This window comes from Piliocolobus tephrosceles, chromosome 16 (assembly GCF_002776525.5).
Source record: "Piliocolobus tephrosceles isolate RC106 chromosome 16, ASM277652v3, whole genome shotgun sequence".
Lineage (NCBI taxonomy): Eukaryota > Metazoa > Chordata > Mammalia > Primates > Cercopithecidae > Piliocolobus > Piliocolobus tephrosceles.
In genome coordinates, this window is record NC_045449.1 from 7,842,389 (window position 1) to 7,851,024 (window position 8,636).

The window sequence follows — 8,636 nt, forward strand, 5'->3', positions numbered from 1 at the left end:
TACAAACTGTAGTTTAATGGAATCCTGACTTTTACCCTCACTTTGGATTCAGTGTTTCTAACTTAACTTGAATTTTTTTTTTTTTTTTTTATCAGACCCCCAGGACTTGTTTCCTACTATGAGATTCAGGCCAAATTAGTTTCAAAAGTTGTTTTGCCTCATTTAAACTTAAGGAAGAGTTTTTCCTTATCTGCTGCTGCAGCGATTCCACAAACAGAAGCTTCTAATTCCTTCTGTCAACTCCTCCAAATTTCGTGACTTTATGGGGGGCAGGGTAGGGACTAAAAATCTCAGAAGAGCTTTACACCCTTTGCCTCCAGAGTGAAATCAAGACCTTCCGGAGAGGGAGCGCCACCTGCAGCTGAGACTATTTATAGTACAGGAGTTGGATTTAAATGTAATTCTGTCCTCTGGTAACTTCAGCCAACTGCTACTTTAAGATTTGGCCCCGCCCTTTATGTAAGAGGGCATGTTTTGTTTCAGTACCTTACAGATGGAATCGAAATTTAGCAGGCAACAATAAGAAACAAACAAGCTCTGGTGCGGGCCACTAGAAGTGAAAAGCAGTGTGGTGGCGGGAGGCTGGCTGTGCAACCTTGGCATGAGGACTAGAATGGATTTAAAATAGTCCACTCCTTGAATATAAAATGGCACAGGCTCTGTAGAAACAGTGTGTCAGTTCCTCAAACAATCAAGCATAGAATTATCTGATCCAGGCCAGGCATGGTGGCTCACGCCTGTAATCTCAGCACTTTGGGAGGCCAAGGTGGGTGGATTGCTTGATGTCAGGAGTTCGAGACCAGCCTGGCCAACATGGTGAAACCCCGTCTCTACCACAAATACAAAAATTAGCCAGGTGTGGTGGCACATGCCTGTAGCCCCAGCTACTCGGGAGGCTGAGGCAGGAGAATCACTTGGACCTGGAAGACAGAGGCTGCAGTGAGCCAAGGTCAAGCCACTGCATTCCAGCCTGCGTGACAGAGAGAAACCCTGCCACAAAAAAAAAATAAATAAAAATAAGATACTTATTTAAAAAAAGAATTACATGATCCAGCAATCCCACTTCTAGGTATATACCCCAAACAACTGAAAGCAGGGACTCAAACAAAGACCAAAAGATGGACGCAAGCCAAGTGTCCACAGAAGAATGAATGGATAAATAAAATTTGGTATATACTGTACGTACAATGGAATATTATTTGACCTTATAAAGGAGTGAGGTGGGGCTTGGTGGCTCACCCCTGTAATCCCAGCACTTTGGGAGGCCAAGGTGAGAGAGGATCACCTGAGGTCAGGGGTTTGAGACCAGCCTGGCCAACATGGCGAAACCCCATCTCTACCAAAAATACAAAAATTAGCCGGGTGTGGTGGCGCATGCCTATAGCCCCAGCTACCCAGGCAGCTGAGGCAGGAGAATCACTTGGACATGGAAGACGGTGGCTGCAGTGAGCCGAGGTCAAGCCACTGCATTCCAGCCTGGGTGACAGAGTGAAACGCTGCCACAAAAAATAAAATAAAATAAAATACTTATTTAAAAGAAGAATTATACGATCCAGCAATCCCACTTCTAGGTATATACCCCAAACAACTGAAGGCAGGGACTCAGAGACCAAAAGGTGGAAGTAAGCCAAGTGTCCACAGAAGAATGAATGGATAGGCCGGGCACGGTGGCTCAAGCCTGTAATCCCAGCACTTTGGGAGGCCGAGACAGGCGGATCACGAGGTCAGGAGATTGAGACCATCCTGGCTAACACGGTGAAACCCCGTCTCTACTAAAAAAAAAATACAAAAAACTAGCCAGGCGACATGGAGGACGCCTGTAGTCCCAGCTATTCGGGAGGCTGAGGCAGGAGAATGGCGTAAACCCAGGAGGCGGAGCTTGCAGTGAGCTGAGATCCAGCCACTGCACTCCAGCCTGGGCAGCAGAGCGAGACTCCGTCTCAAAAAAAAAAAGAATGAATGGATAAATAAAATGTGGTATATACTGTACATACAATGGAATATTATTTGGCCTTAAAAAGGAGTGAGGTGGGGCTTGGTGGCTCACACCTGTAATCCCAGCACTTTGGGAGGCCAAGGTGAGAGGATCACCTGAGGTCAGGGGTTTGAGACCAGCCTGGCCAACATGGTGAAACCCCATTTCTACTAAAAATACAAAAATTAGCCAGGCATGGTGATGCACATCTGTAATCCCAGCTACTCAGGAGGCTGAGGTTGCAGTGAACTGAGATTGCCCCACTGCACTCCAGCCTGGGTGACAGAGTGAAACTCTGTCTCAAAAAAAAAAAAAAAAAAAAAGCAATGAACCTCTGATACGTTACAGCATAGGATAAACCTTGAAAACATCATGCTAAGTGAAATATACAGACACGAAAGGACAAATACTATATGATTCTACTTATGTGAGGTAGCTAAAGTCAAATTCATAGAGACAAAAAGAATGATGGGCTGGGGGCAGTGGCTCACACCTGTAATCCCAAGCACTTGGGAGGCTGAGGTAGGAGGATCACTTGAGCCCAGGAGTTGGAGACCAGCCTGGGCAACATAGTGAGTGATTTGTTTTTCTAAGACCACCAGAGTGGGCACAAAAGAACCAGCGAGTAGGCAAGGCTAAAAGCAAAACTGCAAATTTATTCTTTGGTCATCTAGCTTCAGGGACCGGAGCTGGGGGAACGGGAATGGGGGGGGGGGGTGCGGGTGGTTTCTAATACAGTCCTGACAAGAGTGGGGGCTGAGAAAGCCCGCCCCTGGTGCATCTGCTGGGAGCGACTTTTCTAGGCGTGGAAGGGCAATAGGCGGGGCACGGGCATGTTGGGGGAGGAGGGGCGCTCCGCAGGTGCCACCAGGTAAATCTTGGTCTCTTCGGATTGACATCACCTGGTGCATGCCTGATTAATCTGCACCTTCCCGGGTGTCAGCTGCATTCTCGCACACACGGGAAGAGTTGGTGGTGAAGAAGAACCCGGAAGTGCACCATCCTGCCTCCGTTCGTCCAAACAGTCCAACCTTTTATTGATAATAGTGATAAAGGGGCGCCGTGGTCTGTCTGGCTACTTCCTGCTGTTAAGGGGCATTGTTAAGGTTGGGGCCCATGGTTGGTATTTGGACGTATGGATGAAGAATAAAATAAGGCACAGTATTAGTATAGGAATGAGGAATGGAAGCATTTGTTGGAATATGGGCAAAACCCAGAAGGATGGTCCTGGCAAGGTTGGGAAGTATGAGATAGTTAAGAAAATTTAGTAAGTTTGAGGCGAGTGGGGGAAAGCCAAACTGATTTCCACTGATTGCTTTCGGTAAGGGCCCTTTTTAGTTGGGAATGAGGAACGAGTGCGCAAAGTAGTTGTTGGCCAGGCAGCAATTAAGGAGTGGAGTTTTTTCGTGGAGTGGATGGCTTTCCGCTTACTCCTACTACAGAGATATTGGATGGAAGGCTAGGTCCAGAGAAGGACGGCAAAACAGAATAGGTAGCCTCACTGTCGATTAAAAAATTAATTGTCTTACCCACTACCAGGAGAGTTACCCGCGGCTGGGCGAGGGTGATAGGGGTCCCCGAGTCTCGGCACCTTCAGTTGTCATCGTCCAGATGTAGGAGCTGGAAGGAGCTCCCAGGATCCTGGGAAAGGGAGTCACGTGGAGACGCAGCACCTGTTCTCAGGGTGGGGCAATCAGACTCTTCCAGTGTCCTCCCTGCTGGCAAGCAGGGCAGGGGGTTGCTGGTGGACGAAGGTTAGGACATTCACTGGCCTAATGTCCTGATGTCTTGCACTTACAGCAAGGCTGCATTGGGGCTCGGGGACCCTGTGGACACCTGTTGGCATAGTGTCCTGCCTTGCCGCACTTATATAGCAGGCTCTTTTTGCAGCCTTGGAGTCTGTGGGGTGTGTGCTCTCTGGCCTGGGGTTACGACTGGGCTGTAAAGCCGCTGCTAGGAGCTGAACCTTCTGTTCAAGGCGAGCTTGCCGTCTCCTCTCTGGAGTTATAGACCTTAAAGGCTAATTTAACTAGGTCTTGTATTGGTGTCTGAGGACCATCCTCTACCTTTTGAAGTTTTTTACGAATGTCAGGAGCTGATTGAGAAATGAAATAAGACGCCAAAATGGTGGCCCCTGTGGGGGAGGCCGGATCTAACCGGGTATATTGGGTTAGAACCTCAGTCAGTTTAGGGTAGAGGTTAGGATAACCTGGAGGTCATGCCAAGTTAAGTCATAGGCCTGACAAAGGTGTCTAAATTCCTTTATGTATATGGTAGGATTAGCTGAGAAATCACCTAAACACTTCTCAATTTTGGAAAGATCGGCCAATGAAAAAGGGACATGTACTCTGACTAACCCCTCCGCCCCAGCCACCTCTCGCAAAGGTGCTAACACTGTAGGAGGGTGTGGGCAGAGATAGGGGACTCAAGACAGCCAGTTGGGGGCCCCGAAGGAGGCACGGGACCGAGTGGATTACTAGTAGATTAGGAGGAGGAAGGAGGAGTCTGGGCAGGAAGGGAGGGGGTGGAGAGAAGGAGGAGTATAGGGACGAAAGCTTAAGGCCCAAAAGCCTTGTACGTAATTAATTTCGGACCACTTGCCTAGCCGCTGGCAGAAATTGCTGAGGTCGATCTCGCCACAGTGGAAAGGAAAATTAACCGCTTCCTCCTAAGGTCTTGTTCGAGCTGTAAGGTTTTTAAATTGGCTAGGATGCACCCTAAGGGGGTGCTCTTTGGAAATTTGGACTGGGGGGTTTCCCGTTTCTTTCCTCTTTACTTACACAATGGACACAATGGAAATGGAAGTGGATCTCTGCCTGGCTTCAAAGCGTCCTTTGGAACCAGCAGAGACAGACTGGAGGCTCATGGAGCCAAAGTGGAGATTACCTTCAGGCGGACGTCTCCATCCTGAAGGGGTCTCCTGAGCCACTTGGTGGCTCAAAATGGACCTCGGACCTGTGCAGGATTTTGGCCACGGGAGGCAAAGAGGAGACAAGGGCACTTACCCCAGAGAGGCCGTGAGAGTGAGGGAAGCGGGTCTCAGGTCCTGGTCCGTCTGCAGCCTGGGAGCAGGAGGAGGTTCCTCAACCCCTAGAGGCCTGAGGAGGGGTCTCCTCCCCGGTTTCCGCACCAACTGATTTGTTTTTCTAAGACCACCAGAGTGGGCACAAAAGAACCAGCGAGTAGGCAAGGCTAAAAGCAAAACTGCAAATTTATTATTTGGTCATCTAGCTTCAGGGACCGGAGCTGGGGGGGGGGGGGGGTGGTGGAGTTTCTAATACAGTCCCGACAAGAGTGGGGGCTGAGAAAGCCCGCCCCGGGCGCATCTGCTGGGAGCGACTTTTCTAGGAGTGGAAGGGCAATAGGCAGGGCACGGGCATGTCGCTCCGCAGGTGCCACCAGGTAAATCTTGGTCTCTTCGGATTGACATCACCTGGTGCATGCCTGATTAAGCTGCACCTTCCCAGGCGTCAGCTGCATTCTCGCACACACGGGAAGAGTTGGTGGTGAAGAAGAACCCGGAAGTGCACCATCCTGCCTCCGTTGGTCCAGTGAGACGCTCATCTCTGCCAAAAATCAAAAAACTAACCAGGTATAGTGGCACACGCCTGTAATCCCAGCTCCTTGGGAGGCTGAGGTGGGAGGATTGCTTGAGCCCACGAGGTTGAGGCTGTAGTGAGCAGAGATCGTGCTATTATACTTCAGCCTGGGCAACAGTGCAAGACCTGGTCTCTCAAAAATAAAAACAAGAAAAAATAAGAACATTGGTTTCTGGGGGCTGGAGGGAGGGGAAATGGGGAGCTAGCATTTAATGGGCACAGAGTTTCAATTGGGTAAGATGGAAAAGTTCTGGAGATGGACAGTGGTGATGGTTGCACACAATGTGAATGTAATTAACGTCACTGAATTGTACACATAAAAAAATGTTAAAGTGTGGAGACCGGAAGTGGTGGCTCATGCCTGTAATCCCAGCACTTTGGGAGGCCGAGGCAGGCGGATCACGAGGTCAAGAGACTGAGACCATCCTGGCCAACATGGTGAAACTCCGTCTCTACTAAAAATACAAAAATTAGCCGGGCGTGGTAGCACATGCCTGTAGTCCCAGCTACTCAGGAGACTGAGGCAGAAGAATCGCTTGAATCCGGGGGGGCGGAGGTTGCAGTGAGCCGAGATCGCACTATTGCACTCCAGCCTTGGCGGTTGAGTGAGACTCTGTCTCAAAAAAAAAAAAAAAACAGTTAAAGTGGTAAATGTTAAGTATATTTTATGACAAAAAAGATTTTTAAGAAAATACCCCCTTCATCTTCATTTCTATTACCCATCAGTCCATGGACCCTAGAGGAAAATTGGGAGATTTTGATTTAATCAAATTGGTCTCTGGACCTCATTCTCACTATGTGTGAAATGTAAAAGTTGGCTGGAGTTTCCACCATCTCATGTAGAGATGTTGAGTCAGAAGATAGGAGATGTGGGGAGGTAACTCTTATGGAAAGTAAGAAGTACAGCACTATAGATACGAATATTGACGCCTACTGAATTTTGGAACTCTGCTGCAAGTCAGACATCTAAACTTTTTGTTTACAATTTTTTAAAAATCTAAATTAGAAAACATTTCAAGCATACAGAAAACCCCTACATATAGTGATTGTTTACCACCAAAAACTAACTGATGTTAATATTTTGCCAAATATATTTGGGAGGCCAGCCTCAGCCTCCCAAAGTGCTGGAATTACAGGCATGAGCCACCACGCCCGGCCACCATGTCTTGTTTAATAAATCCATTCCTACCCTGAATTGAGAAAGATGTCTTTTCAATCTATGTCTTTTTTTTCTTTAAAAATTTTTGCCTTTTTTTATTTTTCTATTTTCTTATTTATTTTTTCTTTATTTGTTGTTCTTTCTTCAGAGCAAATCTACTTTCATTGAATTCTATGATCTAACATTTTAAATTAACTTTTTATTTGGAAATAACTTCAAACTTAAAAAATGTTGCAAAAATAAAAATTATGCAAAGAACATTCACAGGCTTTTTACCCAGATTCACCTATTGTTAGCATTTTACTCCATTTGTTTATCATTTGAAATAGATAATACATACAACATGCCATATATCATATCTAATATATATTTTTTTCTGGACTGCTTGAGGGTCAGTTACATACATGATGCTTTACCACTAAATACTTCAGTGTGTATTTCCTATGAACAGAGATAGTCTAACATAACTACACTACCATTACTAACTTTATAACTTTACACTGTTTTGAATCTCCTGTGATATTCCAGTTTTGTCATTTGCCAATTTTTTTTGTTAATGTTGATGTTCTTTATAGCATTTTTATAACCCCATAAGCCCTATAACCATTTTTCTTTTCTTTTCTTTTTTCTTTTTTTTTTTTTTTTTTGAGATGGAGTCTTGGTTTGTTGCTTAGGCTGGGGTGCAGTGGCACAATATTGGCTCACTGCAACCTCGGCTTCCCAGGTTCAGGTGATTGTCCTGCCTCAGCCTCCTGAGCAGCTGAGATTACAGGTACACTCTACCACGCCTGGCTAATTTTTGTATTTTTAGTAGAGACGGGACTTCACCATGTTGGACAGGCTGGTCTCAAACTCCTGATCTCAAGTGGTCTGCCTGCCTCAGCCTCCCAAAGTGCTGGGATTACAGGCATGAGCCACGGCACCAGGCCTCAAGTTCTATAATCTTACAGCACTTTAAAAAAATCCAATGATACAGAATCCAAACTAAGGGGAGGTGTTGCATATACTTGTCATGTCTTTTTAGGTTCCTTTAATCTGAAACAGTTCCTTAACCTCTATTTGCCTTATATGACATTGACATTTTTGAAGAATACTGTCCTCTCCACGTTTTTTAATAGAACATTTCTCATTTAGTGTTTATCTGATGTTTCCTTGTGATTAGATTTGAAGTAATGCTGGAACATTGCAGAGATGTATTGTGCAGCATTGCGTAGATGTAGTATTATGTCCTTCTCAGGGTATCACATCTGGAGGCACAGAATGTCTCTCTGCCCCTCATGGTTAATTCTGATCACTTGCTTAAAGTATTGCCCTATTTCTCCACTGTACAATACAATGACTGTTTTTTATTTTATTCCCCCCCTCCCTTCCAACTCATGGCAATCTGTAGGGAGATACTTTTAGACCCTGCAAAAGTCCTGCTCCTCATCCAACATTTCCCCCTAGCTTTCAAATCCACTAATGATTCTTACCTTATCCAATCTTTGCCACCATGTCTGAAAATGATTTATTTAAAAGTTTTTAAGTTTTATTTTTCACATATAGGTCTTTGACCTGGAATAGATTTTGTGTATGGTGTGAGATAGGGATTGAATTCTATTTCCCCACAGATGGCCAATCAGCTCTATTTGTTGAAGTTCATTCTTTCCCAGTTGATAAGAAATGTCCACTTCACACATTTGCTGTGCTTGTTTCAGTACTGTAGATTCTATTTCATTGGTCCATTTGTTTATCCTTGTGCCCAAACTATAAAGTCTTTATTGCTATAGCTTTATAATAAATATTTATATAAATATATAATTGCTATCACTACACAATGTGGATTTATATAAATATATAATATATAATTGCTATGGCTTTAGAATATATATTTATATAATTGCTATTTCATATATTATATAAT